The sequence below is a fragment of the Pongo abelii genome, chromosome 3 (genome assembly GCF_028885655.2).
Source record: "Pongo abelii isolate AG06213 chromosome 3, NHGRI_mPonAbe1-v2.0_pri, whole genome shotgun sequence".
In the NCBI taxonomy this organism is placed as follows: domain Eukaryota; kingdom Metazoa; phylum Chordata; class Mammalia; order Primates; family Hominidae; genus Pongo; species Pongo abelii.
This window is the reverse complement of record NC_071988.2, coordinates 67,508,700-67,531,009: the sequence shown is the minus strand read 5'-3', so window position 1 is coordinate 67,531,009 and position 22,310 is coordinate 67,508,700. Positions and strand designations below refer to the sequence as shown.

The 22,310-nt window shown below is 36.0% G+C and overlaps 1 long non-coding RNA gene across 2 annotated transcripts in view; it reads right to left on the bottom strand.

Annotated features, from left to right (window-relative positions):
* LOC103889264 (uncharacterized) overlaps positions 1-22,310 on the bottom strand; it is a 66,766-nt gene that overhangs the window by 20,447 nt on the left and 24,009 nt on the right. For both annotated transcript variants that reach the window (XR_010139703.1, XR_010139704.1), the window contains exon 2: positions 3,416-3,606. This is a non-coding gene — a long non-coding RNA (uncharacterized LOC103889264). The remainder of the gene's footprint in view (positions 1-3,415; positions 3,607-22,310) is intronic.

Sequence of the window (22,310 nt, the reverse complement as noted above, 5' to 3'; positions counted from 1 at the left end):
CCCAAGGAGCTAGGAGTAGAGGGGTGTGCAACCATGCTCAGCTAATTTATTTTTATTTTTATTTTTTTAGAGACAGGGTCTGGCTATGTTGCCTAGACTGGTCTAAAACTCCTAGTGTCAAGTGATCCCAGCTCCTTAGCCTCCCCAGAAGCTGGGATTACAGGTGTAAGCCACCGCCCTTGGCTCCAAAATTTTTTGTTAGATTTACACACATATGTTTATACATATACTTCTTCTAGGTGTTTTGATACAGTATATTTAATTTTGTTAAGTATAAAATATTTCTCAAATTCTTATGATTTCTTCATTAACCTTGATTTTTCAAAAGTTAAATTTAAATCATATGTAATATTCTATTTATATGTTTATTGTACTAAATGCACAAAATTTATGAATTTTAAATTTTTCTACATGAATGGAAATATTTACTATTAGGGTCTGACTTGTTTTGTCCATGATAATTGTTTTTTAACTAAAAATATCCATTTTCTGTTTTTAAGGCATTAATTACTTTGTCAGATATTTTCCTCATCATTTTCTAACTTTATTCTTGTGAAGTTATGTTTTAAATACATCTATTGAAAACATAGTTTGCTTTTGTTTTCTTGACCAATTTGACCATCTCTCTATTTTAAAAAGCAGTTTAATTTTATTTATATGTTTTGTGATTACTGATCCACCTGGATATACTTGAATTACCTTCTTTTGTTTAATATTAGTGGCACTTTTTATATGCTTACATGCTTCTCCTTCCTTATAATTTAAATTGAACTTTTCCTAGTAACTGTTTGAATTAAACACTATCTTATGCTTGCAAATGAATTTTCATTCATATTTCACTTAACATAGTATGTTAATCAATATATCTACCCAAATAGGTCAAAATTAAAGAAATTTAGGATATATTAACTTTGATAACTATCTACCCTAATCTTACATGTTATTATTGGTTTGGGGTTTTTTTTGTTTTGTTTTGTTTTGAGATGGAATATCACTCTGTTGCCCAGGCTGGAGTGCAGTGGTGCAATTTCAGCTCACAGCAACCTCTGACTCCTGGGTTCAAGCTATTCTCATGCCTCGGCCTTCCTAGTAGCTGGATTACAGGTGCCTAGAAACCACATCCAGCTAATTTTTTGTATTTTTAGTAGAGATGGGATTTCACCGTGTTGGCCAGGCTGGTCTCCAACTCCTGGGCTTAAGTGATCTACCTGACTCAGCGTCCCAAAGTGCTGAGATTACAGGCATGAGCCACCATGCCTAGCCACCATTATTGTTTAATATTTAACTTCCTCCATGTTTTATTGCAAAAATTACGTATGAAGGGATTTGTTCAATAAAATCAATATTTGTTGAAATTACCCTTGTTTGTTAGTGTATTTCCTACTTGTTCTTTCTTGCTATCCATTTACCTTTAAGCTCGATGTTTTTCTTTCTTGAAGTTCATCCACTGGAAGTTATTTTGGTAAGTTTCTGTTTGTCCGAGTTGTCTTTATTTCAACCTCTTGGATTTATACTTTAGCTTTATACACACTTCTAACTTAACAAATATTTTTCTTCAGCAATACTAAGGTATTTTTGCACTGTCTCCTTAATTCCAAAACTGTTTTTTGGAACTGAGCTATCAGGGTAATTGTCTTTACTCTGTAAGGTAATCTGTTTGTGTGTTTCTAAGGTTCTTAATTGTTCAGTAATTTTCTTTGATTTGTTTAGGAGTGAATTCCAGTTATTTGTGGTATGTGGCATCCACTGGACTTGCTAAATCCAAACAGTCATAATGCCATTGGTTCCTGAAAATTCTTGTTGCTATATTTTCAAAATGACCTCTTCTCAGTTTTTCTAATTTCATGTAGATCTGCAATTAGATGCATAGCAGGCCATCTCCCTCTGAACTGTTCCTATTTTTCATCTTAATTGCCATTTTTATTTATTTTTCCATTTGTGAATCTGTTTGTAGAAAGGACCACTTTACGTTTTTGTCCTCATCTGGGATTTCACAGAATGACCAGCATAGTGATAGGTGTTCAGGGGAGAGAAAACTTGTGCTTTCAAGTATTCATGGGTTCCCAGCTCATGAATGCCAGACCATAGTATGAAAACGATAAATTTTCAGGCATTCATTCTCTTATGTCAAAAAGAGGATTATTTGATTCTAGGCCTCCCTTTACCTGAATCTGAGAGCCTTGTGTTTATGCAGGAATCTCAGATTTATACCAATGAATAATAAATTCAGTGATAAATAACAAACCCCAAATAGTGGTAGCTTACACACACACATACATACACACAAATAACACAAATAGATTCATTTTCTACCAGAAAAAATAATCTGAAAGCAGTTAGTGCAGGACAGACATGATGATTCCATAGCTGTTATGAACCCAGTTTTCTTCTACATTTACACTCCCAGCTTTAAGATAAAGCATTAATGATGAAGGCTACTAATTGCAAATGAGGGATACAACCTCATGCTCCCTGTTCCTGACAGAAAGAAGAGAAAGCAAGGGAAAAATATTCTCCTAACAGCTGACTCCTATAAAGAGATGTAATATGATAGTCACCCAATACCTACCACTTGTGTCACACTGGCCAGAATTTATGCGCCCATCATTACTTCCCTCTGGGAAAATGGCTGTTAGTCTGTAGCTGGGCACGCTGCCACCAAAATAAAATTGGGGTTCAGTAATTAAGATTAATGGGCAAAGTACATTGGGCAGGCAACAAGCATTCTCTGCCACGTTGAGTCAAACTCTTTCCTCCTGTTCACTGCATCCCTTAACCCTAAGACTACAAACCAAGGGCACTGCCAAAGCAAAAAAAATACAACACCCTTCATGGGCCCTCAGAGCTTCAACTTTACCTTAAAGCTAGGGATAAAAGTTCCCATTATATTCTGAAACCTTGTCTACTTATAAGCTTAGCTCTGTAATTAAAAGTTTGTAATATTTTATCAAGTGCTTTGTTGCAAGATATTATTTTAGAAGGCAAGCATCTCCCACTTCATGTAAAAAATCTGATTCTAAAATCCAAAAATGCTGAGAGGATATTTACCAGAATGATAGGGAATAATGACCTATTCTCCATAATTAGACATGGGAAAAATAAGATGTATTATACCTCAATCAAAACACACAACCGGTTTTCTAAATTTTCTCTAAATGCAATAAAACATTTACTTATAAATGATCATGTTTGAATGTAAAAATGCTTAAAACCTTTCCTAATCATCAAACAATTAATGTGGTTGTTAAATTCGTTTTGTATGCAGTAAAATGTACAGTTTACATGTCACACCATAAACATTCTGTTTACGATATGGAAAGGCCAATAACACATAGCAATAAATAAACTGACTAGAAAAACTGCATATGAAAATTTACAATCAAATAGCAATTTCCTGTAATAAACTATAACTTACCAGTTGAGGTGGAGAGTTAAGGCTTGGGAAAAGCTGAGATACCAAGAGCAGAAGAGGGTTGATTGCCATTATTTCATTATTTTTCACTGGCTATGGAAGTTGATAGTGAAGACAAGTGAGGTGAAGAGGCAGGAACTATCCAACGCAGAACCCAATACAGATCTTCTGTCATTCTGGTGCCGCTGCAAAAACTTTTGAACAGAAAAGCTTCAGTGATGTGGTTGTAGTTTTAGGATGAAAAATCTTAAAAGAACACTTTGCTTGCACTTCAAATTTTAACATTCACATTCTCTTTGTATAATACTATAAGACAAAACGAGTCTTTCGCTTGAAAGGAAAGCTCCTACCTCATTGCCATAACATCTCAGAAAAATGTTTATTTTTGCATCTAAGTGGCCCATCTACTACAATCTCTCTCAAAGTGCCAACAAGATCTGATTCAAATTCCCTTGCAAACCGTCAGTGTGCTTTGCAAAATGTTTACATGTGATTTTGACATTCTAGTAATTGTTTCTGAAATGTAATTTGAGATTTATCTCTAGATAACTTTCTTTAAAATGTGTTACTGTGTTTTAAGATGTAAATATGTGTTTTTTTATAAATAAGCTTTAATTTAAAAAGCTGTATTGCAAGATATGCACATACTCTGATATTTGCCTAGTAAAATTCAAAAGGATCCGACTAGAACGGAGTAGCCACATTCCTCCCAGATCCTCCCTTGTACAACTAACAATCCCAGAACAATAAAAAAGCAAAGAATAGAAAAACTCTGAAGTGTGGAAGAAAGAAGGACTTCCTAGTACTCTTGTAACTTGAGAAAGGAAGACACAGTGCTGAGTTCCCTGCGTCTTTTTCAATACAGGTCCTTAATATAAATGCCATGGGGGAGCTGCACTTTTAACCCACCTTTCTGAAACAAAGCTCCCTATCTGTAGATGTGACGCTTAACATACATATCCAACTGGCCCTCACACTACACTTCAACAGGGGAACTACCTACTAAAAAAGAAGCTTACATTGGATCCAGAGTCCCATAACATAAAATGTACAAGATACAACTGAAAATCACTTGTCATAGCAGGTAGGAGGAAAATCACAATTGAAATGAGAAAAGAGAATCCACACAAACCATCAGAGAAAAAATAGACTGAAAGAATCATGAACACAGTCTCATGAGACAATAACTAAAGAGCTAACATTTATATCATAAAGGCTCCAGAAGGATAGGAGAGAGAGTGGAACTAAAAAATGTTTGAATAAATAATCGGTGAAATCTCTCAAATTCTATGAAAGATATAACCCTACAGATTCAAGAGCCTGACTGTGCTACAAATGGGATAATCCCAAAGTAATCCACACCAAGACAAAGCACAATTAAACTTCTGAAGACTAAAAGCAAAAAAATAAATAAAGCACACAGAAAGCAACTAGAAAGGAACATATTACTCATAGACAAACATCAAGTGAATTGAAAGGGACTTGTCACCTGAGACCAAGTGCTGAAAAAATTGTCAATACCATTCAGCAAAAATATATTTCAGTGACATGATGGGGAAAATAAAGGCATTCTCAAAAAAAGAAAAACTAAGAGAAGATGTAATAAGCAAGCTTACCCTTCAAGAACGGCTTAAGGAAATTTCCTAAACAGAAAAGCAGTTATAACAGAAGGCTTGGAACTTCAGAAAGCAAAGAAAACCATAATAAGTAAAATAAAAATAAAATATAATGGGCTTTCTTTTTTCTTTAGCTTTTAAATCACCTTTGAAGGTTCAGGCAAAAATTATACTTTGATATAGTACTCAGTGTAAGTAAAAGAAATACTGAAGACAACTCTGAAAAGTGACATTTGTATTTCAAATTATATAGAACAACTACTAAAACAATTATTCAAAATAATAGACTAAAATACTATAAACAAATCAAGATGCAACCCTAAACAAAGTTTAAGTAACACAGGGGAACCAAGTATAAGAGAAACAGAGGAATGAAAAAAGGAAACAAACAGAAAACAAATAATAAAATGGCAGACTTAAATTCTAACAATATCACCAATTACCTTAATTATAAATGGTCCAAATACACTAATTAAAAGAAAGATGTTGGCGATGTGTTTAAAAAACATGACCCAACTCTATGTTGTCTACAAGAGATTCATTATGAAATGTAATAACACCAGTAATTTAAAAGTAAAAGGATAAAGAGACATAGTGTGCAAATATTAATCAAAACAAACCAGGAATGGCTTCATTAATATGAAATAAAATAAACTTCAGAGGAAAGAAAAGTAGGAGACATTTTATATAAAGATTAAAAAGATCAATCCACCAGAAAGACAAAACCATCCATTCAGATTTTGTCTTTTTTTCAGATAATAGAGCCTCAAATACATGAAGCAAAAACTGATAGCATTGAAAGGACAAAATAACAAATCACATTTATAATTCAGGATCTCATCATCTCTTTGTTGGCAATTGATAGAACTACTAGAGACAACATCAGCAAGAATACAGAATAATTGAATCAAAAAATATCCAATCAACATAGATGGACACCCCACCCCAAAATTACAGAACTCATACATTTTGTTCAAATGCTTTTGGAACATTGACCAAGATAGATCATATCCTAGGCTATAACACAAATAGCAACAAATTTAAAAGAATTGAAACTGTATGTAGAATATATTCTCTGACCACCATGTAATCAAACTAGAAATCAATAACAGAAACATGAGCAATAAATCTCGAAGCATTTGGTATTAAACAACACACTTCTAAATAATCCTTGGGTCAAAAGGGAATTTTTAAAAATGCATAAACCTAAATGAAAATGAAAACACATAATATCAAAGTATGTGGGACACAAAGTAGTGCTGGAAGATCTTGCCAGCCAAGTAAAGAAAGAAAAGTAAATAAAAGGCATACAGATTGGAATGCATGACACTATTTACAATTGTTCCCCCCAAAATAAGTACTTATGTATAAATGTCAGAAAACAGGTGCAGGATACATATTTGACATTACAAAAGGCTGATGAAAAAATTCAAACAAGAATTGGATAATTGAAAGCACATACTTTGTTCACAATTGGAAGAGTCCACATAATAAAAACATCAACTCTATGCTAATTAATCTATAGATTGAATTCAATTGTTTCTCTAAATGCTAGCAAGGATTTTCATAGGTATAGAAAAGCTTATCTTAACATTTATATGGAAGGCACTAGATAGAAGAAAAAAACACTTTTGAAAAAAGAATAAAGTGTAAGAATCAGTCTGCATAATGGGAAGGTTTACTATTTAGTCACTGTGGTATTGCTGGAGGGGATAGACACATAGACATATGGAAAAAATACATAATCCAGATATAGACCCATACAAATATTCTCAACTGAATATTAACAAAGCTGCAAAAGCAAGTCAATGGAAGAAAAGTAGCCATTTTAAAGTTGCTGGAGAAACTGGAAATATACAGACTTTCGAGATGTTAAAAACGAACCTTAACCTAAATCTCACATTTTGTATAAAATTAACTAAAAATAGCAGGCATAAGTGTAAAACTATACAACAACAACAATAAAAACAGAATATCTTTAAGGCCTAGGGCTAAGTGAAGAGTTCCAACTGTCATCAAAAGCACAATCCATTAAAAGGTCAAATTGACAAATTGGACCCCATCATAATTCAAAAATTTTACACTATGAAAAGTCACATGAAGAGGATGAAATGACAAGTCACAGACTGGAAGAAAACATTTGCAAGGCACATATCTGACAAAGAATTTATATCTGGAAAATACAAAGAACTCTGAAAACTTGACAGAAAAAAAGTCAGAAATGGGCAAAGTCTTTAACAAGCATTTAACTGAAGTTAGGCAGATACTCAACATCATTTACCATTAGTGAAATGAAAATCAAAACAATAATGAGATATCGCTATATACCTATGAAAGTGGGTAAAATAAAAATAGTGACACCACCAAGTGCTGACAAGGATGTGGAGATGCATTACTTCGTGCATTGCTGCTGAGTTGTAAAATGATACAGCTACTCTGGGAAACATTTTGGCAAGTCTTAAAATGAAAAAAAACACACACACACACACTAAACATGCAGTTCCCATATGACCTAGCAATCACACTTGCATATTTTTTTTTTTGGAGTAATAAAACCTTACATTATACAAAAAAACAAAACATCGATGATCACAGTAGTTTCATTTTTAGTAGCCAAAAACTGGGAACAACACAAATATCCTTCAAAGGGTGGATGCTTAACAAACTGGGATGTAAACAAATCCAATACCACGTAATACTACCCAGCAATATAAAGGAATGGACTATCTACATGGGACACCTTCGATGGTTCTCAGCGAATAATGCTGTGTGGGAAAAATAAAAACCACTCTCCAATGGTTATACAATGTATAAGTCAATTATATTACATTCTTGAAATGACAGAATCGTAGAGATGGAGATCAGTAGTTGCTAGAGGATAATTACTAGAGAAGGAAGCGCAATGAGTCAGAGAGTATGGCTATTGAAGGTACCACAACTGATGCTTTTAATGGAAATGTTCTTTATCTAGACTGCAGAGGTGATCAAATAAATGTACATATGTGCTAAAATTTTATAGAACAAAATATACAGCCACACTAATGAGCAGATATAAGCCTGGTGAAATCCGAATCTGAATAAGGTTGAGACACTGTCAAATGCCTTCTCCTGGTTGTGATATTATACTACCGTTATGAAAGATGTTGGGGGAGGAGCCGAGATGGCCGAATAGGAACAGCTCCGGTCTACAGCTCCCAGCGTGAGCGACGCAGAAGACGGGTGATTTCTGTATTTCCATCTGAGGTACCGGGTTCATCTCACTAGGGAGCGCCAGACAGTGGGCACAGGTCAGTGGGTGCGCGCACCATGTGCAAGCCAAAGAAAGGCGAGGCATTGCCGCACTCAGGAAGCTCAAAGGGTCAGGGAGTGAGTCTTGCTGATTGCTAGCACAGCAGTCTGAGATCAAACTGCAAGGCGGCAGCGAGGCTGGGAGAGGGGCGCCCACCATTGCCCAGGCTTGCTTAGATAAACAAAGCAGCTAAGAAGCTCGAACTGGGTGGAGCCCACCACAGCTCAAGGAGACCTGCCTGCCTCTGTAGGCTCCACCTCTGGGGGCAGGACACAGACAAACAAAAAGACAGCAGTATCCTCTACAGACTTAAATGTCCCTGTCTGACAGCTTTGAAGAGAGCAGTGGTTCTCCCAGCACACAGCTGGAGATCTGAGAACTGGCAGACAGCCTCTTCAAGTGGCTCCCTGACCCCTGACCCCCGAGCAGCCTAATTGGGAGGCACCCCCCAGCAGGGGCAGACTGACACTTCACACGACCTGGTACTCCAACAGACCTGCAGCTGAGGGTCCTGTCTGTTAGAAGGACATCCACACCAAAAACCACTCTGTACATCACCATCATCAAAGACCAAAAGTAGATAAAACCACAAAGATGGGGAAAAAACAGAGCAGAAAAACTGGAAACTCTAAACGCCTCTCCTCCTCCAAAGGAACGCAGTTCCTCACCAGCAACGGAACAAAGCTGGACGGAGAATGACTTTGACGAGCTGAGAGAAGAAGGCTTCAGACGATCAAATTACTCCGAGCTACAGAAGGATATTCAAACCAAAGGCAAAGAAGTTGAAAGCTTTGAAAAAAATTTAGAAGAATGTATAACTAGAATAACCAATACAGAGAAGTGCTTAAAGGAGCTGATGGAGCTGAAAATCAAGGCTCGAGAACTACGTGAAGAATGCAGAAGCCTCAGAAGCCAATGTGATCAATTGGAAGAAAGGGTATCAGCGATGGAAGATGCAATGAATGAAATGAAGCAAGAAGGGAAGTTTAGAGAAAAAAGAATAAAAAGAAATGAGCAAAGGCTGCAAGAAATATGGGACTATGTGAAAAGACCAAATCTATGTCTGATTGGTGTACCTGAAAGTGACGGAGAGAATGGAACCAAGTTGGAAAACACTCTGCAGGATATTATCCAGGAGAACTTCCCCAACCTAGCAAGGCAGGCCAACATTCAGATTCAGGAAATACAGAGAACACCACAAAGATACTCCTCGAGAAGAGCAACTCCAAGACACATAATTGTCAGATTCACCAAAGTTGAAATGAAGGAAAAAATATTCAGGGCAGCCAGACAGAAAGGTCGGGTTACCCTCAAAAGGAAGCCCATCAGACTAACAGTGGATCTCTTGGCAGAAACTCTATAAGCCAGAAGAGAGTGGGGGCCAATATTCAACATTCTTAAAGAAAAGAATTTTCAACCCAGAATCTCATATCCAGCCAAACTAAACTCATAAGTGAAGGAGAAATAAAATACTTTACAGACAAGCAAATGCTGAGAGATTTTGTCACCATCAGGCCTGCCATAAAAGAGCTCCTGAAGGAAGCGCTAAACATGGAAAGGCACAACCGGTACCAGCCGCTGCAAAATCATGCCAAAATTGTAAAGACCATCGAGACTAGGAAGAGACTGCATCAACTAATGAGCAAAATAACCAGCTAACATCATAATGACAGGATCAAATTCACACATAACAATATTAACTTTAAATGTAAGTGGACTAAATTCTCCAATTAAAAGACACAGACTGGCAAATTGGATAAAGACTCAAGACCCATCAGTGTGCTGTATTCAGGAAACCCATCTCACGTGCAGAGACACACATAGGCTCAAAATAAAAGGATGGAAGAAGATCTACCAAGCAAATGGAAAACAAAAAAAGGCAGGGGTTGCAATCCTAGTCTCTGATAAAACAGACTTTAAGCCAACAAAGATCAAAAGAGACAAAGAAGGCCATTACATAATGGTAAAGGGATCAATTCAACAAGAAGAGCTAACTATCCTAAATATATATGCACCCAATAAAGGAGCACCCACATTCATAAAGCAAGTCCTGAGTGACCAAAAAAGACACTTAGACTCCCACACATTAGTAATGGGAGACTCTAACACCCCACTATCAACATTAGACAGATCAATGAGACAGAAATTCAACAAGGATACCCAGGAATTGAACTCAGCTCTGCAGCAAGTGGACCTAATAGACATCTACAGAACTCTCCACCCCAAATCAACAGAATATACATTTTTTTCAGCACCACACCTATTCCAAAATTGACCACATACTTGGAAGTAAAGCTCTCCTCAGCAAATGTAAAAGAACAGAAATTATAACAAACTATCTCTCGGATCACAGTGCAATCAAGCTAGAACTCAGGATTAAGAATCTCACTCAAAACTGCTCAACTACATGGAAACTGAACAACCTGCTCCTGAATGACTACTGGGTACATAACGAAATGAAGGCAGAAATAAAGATGTTCTTTGAAACCAACAAGAACAAAGAAACAACACACCAGAATCTCTGAGACACATTCAAAGCAGTGTGTAGAGGGAAATTTATAGCACTAAATGCCCACAAGCGAAAGCAGGAAAGATCCAAAATTGACACCCTAACATCACAATTAAAAGAACTAGAAAAGCAAGAGCAAACACATTCAAAAGCTAGCAGAAGGCAAGAAATAACTAAAATTGAGCAGAACTGAAGGAAATCGAGACACAAAAAACCCTTCAAAAAATTAATGAATCCAGGAGCTGGTTTTTTGAAAGGATCAACAAAATTGACAGACCGCTAGCAAGACTAATAAAGAAAAAAAGAGAGAAGAGTCACAAAGATGCAATAAAAAATGATAAAGGGGATATCACCACTGATCCCGCAGAAATACAAACTAGCATCAGAGAATACTACAAACACCTCTACACAAATAAACTAGAAAATCTCAAAAAAATGGATAAATTCCTCGACACATACACTCTCCCAAGACTAAACCAGGAAGAAGTTGAATCTCTGAATAGACCAATAACAGGAGCTGAAGTTCTGGCAGTAATCGATAGCTTACCAACCAAAAAGAGTCCAGGACCAGATGGATTCACAACCAAATTCTACCAGAGGTACAAGGAGGAACTGGTACCATTCCTTCTGAAACTATTCCAATCAATAGAAAAAGAGGGAATCCTCCCTAACTCATTTTATGAGGCCAGCATCATCCTGATACCACAGCCGGGCAGAGAAACAACCAAAAAAGAGAATTTTAGACCAATATTCTTGATGAACATTGATGTAAAAATCCTCAATAAAATACTGGCAAACCGAATCCAGCAGCACATCAAAAAGCTTATCCACCGTGATTAAGTGGGCTTCATCCCTGGGATGCAAGGCTGGTTCAATATACACAAATCAATAAACGTAATCCAGCATATAAACAGAACCAAAGACAAAAACCACATGATTATCTCAATAGATGCAGAAAAGGCCTTTGACAAATTCAACAACATTCATGCTAAAAACTCTCAATAAATTAGGTATTGATGGGACGTATCTCAAAATAATAAGAGCTATCTATGACAAACGCACAGCCAATATCATACTGAATGGGCAAAAACTGGAAGCATTCCCTTTGAAAACTGGCACAAGACTGGGATGCCCTCTCTCACCACTCCTATTCAACATAGTGTTGGAAGTTCTGGCCAGGGCAATTAGGCAGGAGAAGGAAATAATGGGTATTCAATTAGGAAAAGAGGAAGTCAAATTGTCCCTGTTTGCAGACAACATGATTGTATATCTAGAAAACCCCACTGTCTCAGCCCAAAATCTCCTTAAGCTGATAAGCAACTTCAGCAAAGTCTCAGGATACAAAATCAATGAACAAAAATCACAGGCATTCTTATATACCAACAACAGACAAACAGAGAGCCAAATCATGAGTGAACTCCCATTCACAATTGCTTCAAAGAGAATAAAATACCTAGGAATCCAACTTACAAGAGATGTGAAGGACCTCTTCAAGGAGAACTACAAACCACTGCTGAAGAAAATAAAAGAGGGTACAAACAAATGGAAGAACATTCCGTGCTCATGGGTAGGAAGAATCAATATCGTGAAAATGGCCATACTGCCCAAGGTAATTTACAGATTCAATGCCATCCCCATCAAGCTACCAATGATTTTCTTCACAGAATTGGAAAAAACTACTTTAAAGTTCATGTGGAACCAAAAAAGAGCCTACATCGCCAAGTCAATCCTAAGCCAAAAGAACAAAGCTGGAGGCATCACACTACCTGACTTCAAACTATACTACAAGGTTACAGTAATGAAAACAGCATGGTACTGGTACCAAAACAGAGATATAGATTAATGGAACAGAACAGAGCCCTCTGAAATAACACCACATATCTACAACTATCTGATCTTTGAGAAACCTGAGAAAACAAGCAATGGGGAAAGGATTCCCTATTTAATAAATGGTGCTGGGAAAACTGGCTAGCCATATGTAGAAAGCTGAAAATGGATCCCTTCCTTACACCTTATACAAAAATCAATTCAAGATGGATTAAAGACTTAAATGTTAGACCTAAAACCATAAAAACCCTAGAAGAAAACCTAGGCATTACCATTCAGCATAGGCATGGGCAAGGACTTCATGTCTAAAACACCAAAAGCAATGGCAACAAAAGCCAAAATTGACAAATGGGATCTAATTAAACTCGAGAGCTTCTGCACAGCAAAAGAAAGTACCATCAGATTGAACAGGCAAACTACAAGATGAGAGAAAATTTTCGCCACCTACTCATCTGACAAAGGGCTAATATCCAGAATCTACAGTGAACTCCAACAAATTTACAAGAAAAAAACAAACAACCCCATCAAAAAGTGGCAAAGGACATGAACAGACACTTCTCAAAAGAAGACATTTATGCAGCCAAAAAACACATGAAAAAATGCTCACCATCACTGGCCATCAGAGAAATGCAAATCAAAACCACAATGAGATACCATCTCACACCTGTTAGAATGGCAATCATTAAAAAGTCAGGAAACAACAGGTGCTGGAGGGTATGTGGAGAAATAGGAACACTTTTACACTGTTGGTAGGACCGTAAACTAGTTCAACCCTTGTGGAAGTTAGTGTGGTGATTCCTCAGGGATCTAGAACTAGAAATACCATTTGACCCAGCCATCCCATTACTGGGTATATACCCAAAAGACTATAAATCATGCTGCTATAAAGACACATGCTCACGTATGTTTATTGCGGCATTATTCACAACAGCAAAGACTTGGAACCAACCCAAATGTCCAACAATCCTAGACTGGATTAAGAAAATGTGGCACATACACACCATGGAATACTATGCAGCCATAAAAAATGAGGAGTTCATGTCCTTTGTAGGGACATGGATGAAATTGGAAATCATCATTCTCAGTAAACTATCGCAAGAACAAAAAACCAAACACCACATATTCTCACTCATAGGTGGGAATTAAACAATGAGAACACATGGACCCAGGAAGGGGAACATCACACTCTGGCGACTGTTGTGGGGTGGGGGGAGGGGGGAGGGATAGCACTGGGAGATATACCTAATGCTAGATGACAAGTTAGTGGGTGTAGTGAACCAGCGTGGCACATGTATACATATGTAACTAACCTGCACATTGCGCACATGTACCCTAAAACTTAAAGTATAATAATAATAAATACATAAATAAAATAAAAAAATAAAAAAACAGAAAAAAAAAAAAGAAATATGTTACCAATGGGAAACCAGGTGAAGGGTATACTGGACTTCTCTCTATTATTTCATATAACTGTATGTGATGCAGTAATTACCTCAAAATAAAAGGTTAAAAATAAAAAGAATGCTTTTTCCACCAAAGCATTAATGAAATATATGCTTATGCATATTAGTTTTAATTATTGTCAGATGTAACATCCTTTTCATATCTTAATAATGCATCAATCATCACAATATTATAAAAATCTCATTTTGTGATTTCTCCCACATTATATATGAATGTATTAAATGCATACATGTAAAAATGTTTTGTAATTTTTACATTTAGATATTTAATCCACCTTATTTATATTCTATACAATATTAAGTATGAATATAGTATAAATTTTCTTCAAATGGATATTATTTTCTGAAACTGCTTACTGAATTGTTTATTCTTTGACATAATTTGAAGATCCAAATTTTCTTATATCTGTGTGACTCAGCTCCTTCACCTACAATTCTGTTCCATTAAATTGTTTATATTTACATTTTATATGAGTTAAGATAAGCTAATTATATCACTTTTCTATTGTTGCTTAAACAAACACATATATCATCCCACAGTTTTTGTGGGTTAGGAGTCTAGGTACAGCTTAGCCAGGTCCTCTGACTATAATCAAGGAGCCACCCAGAGCTCAGCTCTCATCTGGATGCTTAACAAACATAAGCTTATGACCAAAACATCATGAAATATAAGGAACTAAAACACACTGAATGAGGGCTATCTGAAAAAAGAAAAAAAGCACAGTAAATTCAGACTGTACAAAACTATATAGATTTGATTTTGGGATACATAATATGTAACATTCTGATTGGCAAGCAGCTTAGGAAAACATTGTATATAGAAGCAACGCAGATTAAAATGTATAGAGACAAGCAGTTTAAAGGCTATTCTTGGGTGCATAACAGTGCCTGGTTCCTGGCTGATACTTGGGGCAGGCTGTGTTCCCAGTGGGGAGGTAGAATGAATTTCTGTAGAGAATGAGGGAAATTAAAAAAAAAAAAAAAGAAAGAGTGGGACTAGTCTAAACACAAAAAGACTGTACTGTACAGGACATAGGATGCACATTTTATCAGGAAAGAGTGTCAGGACACAAGCACATGTCAGCATTTGTAAAAAGACAGGAGTTCTAAAGAACAACAGCAGAAAATAATGTGTAAGCTTTGGTCCAAACTGACAGAGCAATCTACCCTTTCTGATGAATCAGTGCTGATTCCCAAGACACGGAGCTTGAAGTATATTAGTCTAGCTTAAATCAAGATTAGTTTTATTTTTTATTGTTGTTTGTTTGGCCATTTTCTCTTCATTGTGAATGTTTCGGTAACATGCCATTTTGTAACTTAGTCTCCTAGGTTTCCCTATAAATCTCTCAAATTCAAAAAAAGCAAATCTGGACCAATATTTCTTTATAAACTTCAGTTATATTTGAGAATTTAAAAAGTTAACAAACTTCGGTTAAATATTTATACTACTATTTAAAAATATATTAACAGTCACTATGTTATTTTAAATGAAATATACCCACAGTGAACAAATGTAGTTTGAAATTGTCTCTGGATTTTCTAATAAATGCTTAAAATTTTAGAACTTGAGTATACCATTTTCCCTGTTTATCAATGCATTACACTCTCATATTAACTATTTTCCAAGATTATAATTAATAATTTCATACAAGTAATTTACAACAGGCTGATTATGAGTAATTTTTATTTTATAATACAGCAGCTCTTTAGTATATTTTATAATCCATTAAAAATATGATAGAGCATAATGTAAAATATATGTTTCCATATAAAGAAAATGTTAGAAATGGGCTGGTAGTCTTGAATATTCCACTAGCTGTGATGACCTCATTTGAGTGATAAATTATTAAGATTAGCTCTCTAATTCATTATAGTCAATTCTTTTGAAAATTGTAATAGATGTTTCAGTGAATTAGAGAATTAATCTAACAATCTGCCAAACAAGCTAACCTGATAGTTTGAAGCTTTCCTGAGTATAATGTAATTTTAAACTAAGAGAGATCATATCCCATGAGCAACAAGTTGAGATACTCTGTGTAACTTAATTTTGAATGGTAATTATATTAATGAAATAAGATTTTAAAAGCATTTCAAATCCATACATTCCTATAAAAAATTGTTTAAGCAACCCACTAAAACAGGGTTAGTTTAATTTTCTAAATTTTGTAAAATGCTTGTCTTTAATAAATATTTATCAGGAACAAAGTGATAGGTTCTTCCTAATCTGGTCACTGAAACTACTTTTCCATCTGTGCCATCAGGGCAAAAGCCCACAGGTCTATATATCTTATTAGTACAGTGTACCTTATAAATAATCAAAAGAACTTGCTACAGGTTATGTAGAGAATTCAAGTGACTAATGAAATAATAAAATATGAAGGATGTATTTATGAAATTCAGGATGGCATTATGTGGTTCTGTTTGGAATAAAGGCACCATCCAGCTTCTGACTCAATGAGACCAAATAAGAAGTTACAGTGGGTCCTAAACATCACAGTTTTCAGCATACAAAATAAATCATATACGTAAATAAGTAGGGTTTCATGGGCCAGGTTAGTGTGTGTGTGTATGTGTGTGTGTGTGTGTGTGTGTGTTTAGGAGCTAGTGTGTTGGGGAAGTAGAGCTGAAAGGAGAGGATGGTTAAATATTTCTCTTATATGGAGTATTCATGCTATTCTAATGCCTCTATTAAAACTTCATTATGTGACTTCAGGCTGCAAAAATAGTTTTATGTCCAGGCAAGTGAGCACCAAGCACAAAATTCCACGTCATATTCAAGAACACATTCATTTTAGTGTCTGTTCAACTTTAGTCTCTTAAGGATCTTCCCTGACTGAGCTGGACAAAAATTAACCAATCTTTACAAGACAAACACCCCCTGGTGGATGCTGTGTGTTTCCTGTGCTTAGAACAGTACTTACATATAATAGTATCTGAGTCCGAAAACCTCTCCCGCTTTCTCTACCTAATAATGTTGTGCCTTCCCCCTTAGTTCTCGCTAGGAATTTGCAAGATAATCCATAGATTGGAGCTGAGGGTTGGTTCTCTAGAACTGAATAAGGACCATCATAGGAAATCCAATGTGGGAAGAGTTAGTGGGAAAGATTTGTACCACAGTCCAAAAGGAAGATCCAAAATCACTAGAGAAATCAAATATAAAGGCCAATACACTAATAATAGGCAAGATAATTATAATGAACACTTATTACATACTTTAATAAATGCTCTTTACATTAGTAATCGAGTTAACACCCTAACAATCTTATTAAGAACCATTATTCTCCTTCTCTGTATTTTTTCAGATAAGGAAGGCATCAAGTTAGGCAAAAAGATTATCTTGCCCAAGGACATACAGTTAATATGTGGCAGATCTGGTATTTGCACAATACAGAGGCAGCCTGATTCTAAATTCTGTCACGTGGCAGCAGCAAAACATATTGCTTTTTAAAGACAAACTCCTTTTTAAGCAATCTCATTAATAAAAATTATAAGCAAAAAAAAAAAGTGGAGGTTAAGGTACCTGGCAAGCTACAGGAACTTTTGAATACATTTAATTGTGTGATGGTCTTGTGTCTCTGAAACAAAAGAAATATTAATGATTATAACAAGTTTTTCAAGAGCTAAAATTGTTGAAAAAATTCAAAGTTGTAAACCTATGCAACACAGCTAAAATCACTGTGATGAAAATCTGCATGAGCTCAAAATATAGGCAATGTGGCCAGCTATTAAACCCTTGCTAGCCTGACTGAAGAATCAGTCTCAGTGATAGCACAAGGCTGAATCTCACAGATTCCCCTGTTACTCCTGAAATGTCGTATCTAGGCAGTGGTTGTACTCTTGCCCAGTACATGCAGAAGGAGTACCTGCATGTCTCTTGAACACCAAAGTACACATATATCCATTCTACCTCACAACATGCTCACTCTGGTGATGTCAACTGGCAATGCATCAATGTTGCTTTTTATTTCTTCCTCTTTGGAAGTGACTCTTTCTATAGTAATGAATACCAGAGAATGTCATAAGCTGTGTCTCCCACAGACTAATTATATTCAGTAGTTTGGGGCATTCATCTTGAGATGCCTACTCAAAAATGTGTCATGAACTGCATCATTCCCATGTTGCCCTGGCAGTAGATCCTTCATCCTCAAGGCAGAATCACTAAGAGCTGTATTCCACAAATCATCTGTGCAACCTGTCAAATGTAAAGGCAAGGAGAGCCAAAAATGTTCATGAAATATCCTCAAAGGAAGATGCAGAAGGAACTGCTCAGTTATCAACCTTCCCATATTAAGATATTATAATGATCACATATACAGATCTTCATACAGATTGACACTCTGCATGACAGCAGTGTATTGCATCTGTATCTGTATAAGGGAAATGGATCTTGAGGAAACAGTTTCCAATTCCTTAAAATCTGTGGCATGATGGTGGTGTGAGAACCCTCCTGTAAATTGAAGGGCATGCCATTGATATGCACAGACATGTAATTTTTGACATGCATTTCTTCCCTCTCTGAACAGACTGGGATGCAGTTTCCTCATTAAACATAGTGGTCATTGGAAACAATTATTAGAGAGTGATAGTTGCTATTATAAGCAGGAGGTTCCTGATACCAGACTGTCAGACAAAATAGCTGGCAAAGATACAGATACTACAGAGAACATTAGAGTAAGTTACATCACACAGGTGGTCCTAAGCTAATGGGTCAATTACTTGTGTTTTTTGTTTTCTTTTTTTGAGACAGATTCTTGCTCTGCCACCCATACTGGAGTGCAGTGGTGTGATCATTTCTTACTGCACCTCTACCTCCCAGGCTCAAACGATCCACCCACCTCAGCCTCCCTAGTAGCTGGGACCACAGGTACATGCCCACCAAAACTGGCTAAGATTTTTTTTTCTTTGTAGAGATGAGGTCTCCTCTATGTTTCCCAGGCTAGTCTCAAACTCCTAGACTTAACAGATCCACCTGCCTCAGCCTCCCAAACTGTTGGGATTACAGCTGTGGGCCATCACACCCGACTGTGGGTCAATTATTGAAAGTTCTACAGCAGAAGTCAACAAGTAGAAAATAGAAGAATCAAATGCAGACTAAGAAGAAAGTAAAGGGCAAGGGTCCAGGAGAAAGATTATAAAGACAGAACTGAGAATTTGTAATTACACAAAGATGGTACCAAAGCAGAAAGAGTATGGAAACAAAGGATGTCCAAAATTATCAGGGAATCTAGTATTTTGTTAGTTCACATTAGGGGAGTGTAAGTGTATGTTAACTGAGCATGTGAAATATATATATACAATATCACATATGTGTAATATATATTATATATTTGACAAACTTAGGTAACATACATGTTATTAATATGTGTGTGCATGTATATATGTGTATATATTTATATATGTGTATCTTATATGTATATAAATTCCATATGTGTAATATATACATGTACACACATATTAATATTAATAATAGCTTCATATTTATACTTTAAACATATTATAAAGTGTGCATTTCAGTGGCTTTTATTATATTCCCAGGATTGTGCAATCATCAGCATGATCTAATTTTAAAATATTTTTATCACAACAACAGGAAATTCTCTACCCATTAGTAATCATTTCACATTCCCACCTTTCCATAGCCCTCAGTAACTACTAATTGAATTTTCATCACCATGAATTTGACTACTGTGGACATTTTATATAAATGTAGTCATATAATATGGGGTCTTCCTTAACTGGCTTCTTTCTCTAAGAATAATACTTTCAAAGTTAATCCATGTTACATAGCATGTGTAAATATTTAATTCCTTTTTATTGCCAGGTAATATCCAATTGCACAGATAGTCCACATTTTATTTTCCATTGACGGACCTTTGGGTTGTTTCTACGTTTTGATTCTTATGGATAAAGCTGACATGGACATCTGTGTACATTTTTGTGTGTGGACTTATGACTTTACTTCTCTCTAGTCTACCTATGAGTAGAATCATCATATTATATAGTGACTTTATAATTTATCATTTTGAGGGACTGCTAAACTGTTTCCCAAGGTGACTGCACTATTTTACTATCCCATCAGGATTGTATAAGGGTTCTCATTCCTCTATACACTTCATAATACTTTTTATGGTCTGTCTAAGTTTTAGCTACCGTTGTGGATAAGAAGTTACATTTCACTGTGGTTTTGATTTATATTTTCCTATGGACTAATGATGCTGAGCAACTTTTCATGTGCTTATTGGCCACTTGTATATCCTCTTTAGAGAAATGTCTATTCAAATCTTTTACCCATTTAGAAATTGGTTTTATATTATGCATATTTTATTGTTTAATTTGAGAATTGCTCGTATATAAATACAAGTTCCTTATCAAAAATATGATTTTAAAGTATTTCACACACATTTGTGGGTTATCATTTGTCTTATTCTGTTTTGTGCTGCTATCACAGAATATTGAGACTGGGTAATTTACAATGAACAGAAATGAATTGGTTTATGGTTCTAGGGCCTGGAAAGTTCAAGATTGAGAAGATGGCATCTGGTGAGGACCTTCTTGCTGTGTCATTCCATGGAGGAAGGGCAATGATGGGGCAGAGCAGGTGTGTGTGTGTGAGAGAGAGAAAGTGAATTCACCTTTCTGCTGCCTTTTTTGTTTTATCTGGGTCTCGAGCTGATTGGATGGTTCCTGCTGACATTGAGGGTAGATCTTCCCTACTCAGTCCAGTGACTGATATGCCAATCTCCTCTAAAAAACCCTCACAGACCCACCCAGAAATAACTCTTTGCAAGTCTCTAGGTATTCCTTAATGCAGTCAAATTGACACCTAAATTAACAACTAAATCTTTTCACTTTTTTAATGATGTCCTTTTAATTACAAAATCTTTTAATTTGATGATGTACAATTTGTGTATTTTTTTCTTTCATAACTTATACATGTGTCAAATATGTGAAACAATTGCCTAACCTAAGGCCATGGTAACATATTCCTATGATTTCCTTTAAAATTGTTTAGTTTTATTTGTTATATTTAAAACTATAGTCAATTCTTATACAAGGTGATGCATATAATTCTTTATGCCCCACATAAAAAAGAGAAAGAAAAGAGGCCATACTTCATATATATAAACAGAGACTTCCATCTCTTGAACTGGCAGTGTCCATAGTTGAAAAGTCAAAACTGAGCACATACACTACACTGAATCTTTTGTCATATGACCACTGCTGTCTGGCCAACCATACAAAAAGCTGGGAATCAAAGAGTTCTTTCCATTTGCCTCTAACTTCATCATGAGTCTCATTTATTTTTCTATCAATTAATATTCAATTATAAACTATTCTGGGACAGATATGGCAGATTCACTCTTAGCACTGATTCTCACCTTATCTAATGTACTATGGGGGATGGAAAGCTGAAAGAGCTCTGGGAAGCTAGGATTCTGCATGTGACATATGTTTCTCAGCACAGACACATCTGCATTGTTCTCAGATGTGGAAGTGATCAACATGACTCAGGAGCTTCTTCCACACAACAACTAGCAGGAGAGCCTTCTTCCACAGAGCAACCAGCATCACAGAGGCATCCAGTTATTCAAGGTAACTGATTATTTTTTTCTTTTTATCTTCCAGTCACTAGCATCAGAAGTTCTGAGCATGGACAGTGACACTAGTGATGTCATTAGCTGTATGTTTCTCCTGAGTTGTTCCTGCCTGTATGTTTCTTAGTTGTATAGGATCTAACTGTAGTTCACTGGTTCTTCACTAAATCCTTTTCTGTTCAAGCTAACCCAAGTAAGTTCTATTATTTGCATCTGAGAACCATTATTAACACACTCCACATTGTCTCCACCCACCCATGCTCACAGCCTAGGCTGGCAGCCTGTTCTTTAATATGCTATCATTGTACAATGCTCCTTAGCTTCCTGGGTTCTGACCTTCATATCTATTCCTACCTCCCTCTACATCATTTTCTTCTGCTGTATAAAATATTATGAGCAAATTCCTCTATGCCCTTAATTCCAGGGCCTAACATTGTTTTATTTCCCAAGTCACTAATTTATGTATCGTGTTCTCTGTCCTTCTAGCTCACTTGACCAAACTAATCCCACTTCATGTTTTAACCATCTTGATACTTTTTCCTTATTATTTTTCTATTTTGTCTTCACTTTTTTCCCTGAGTTCAATTATATGGTCCATT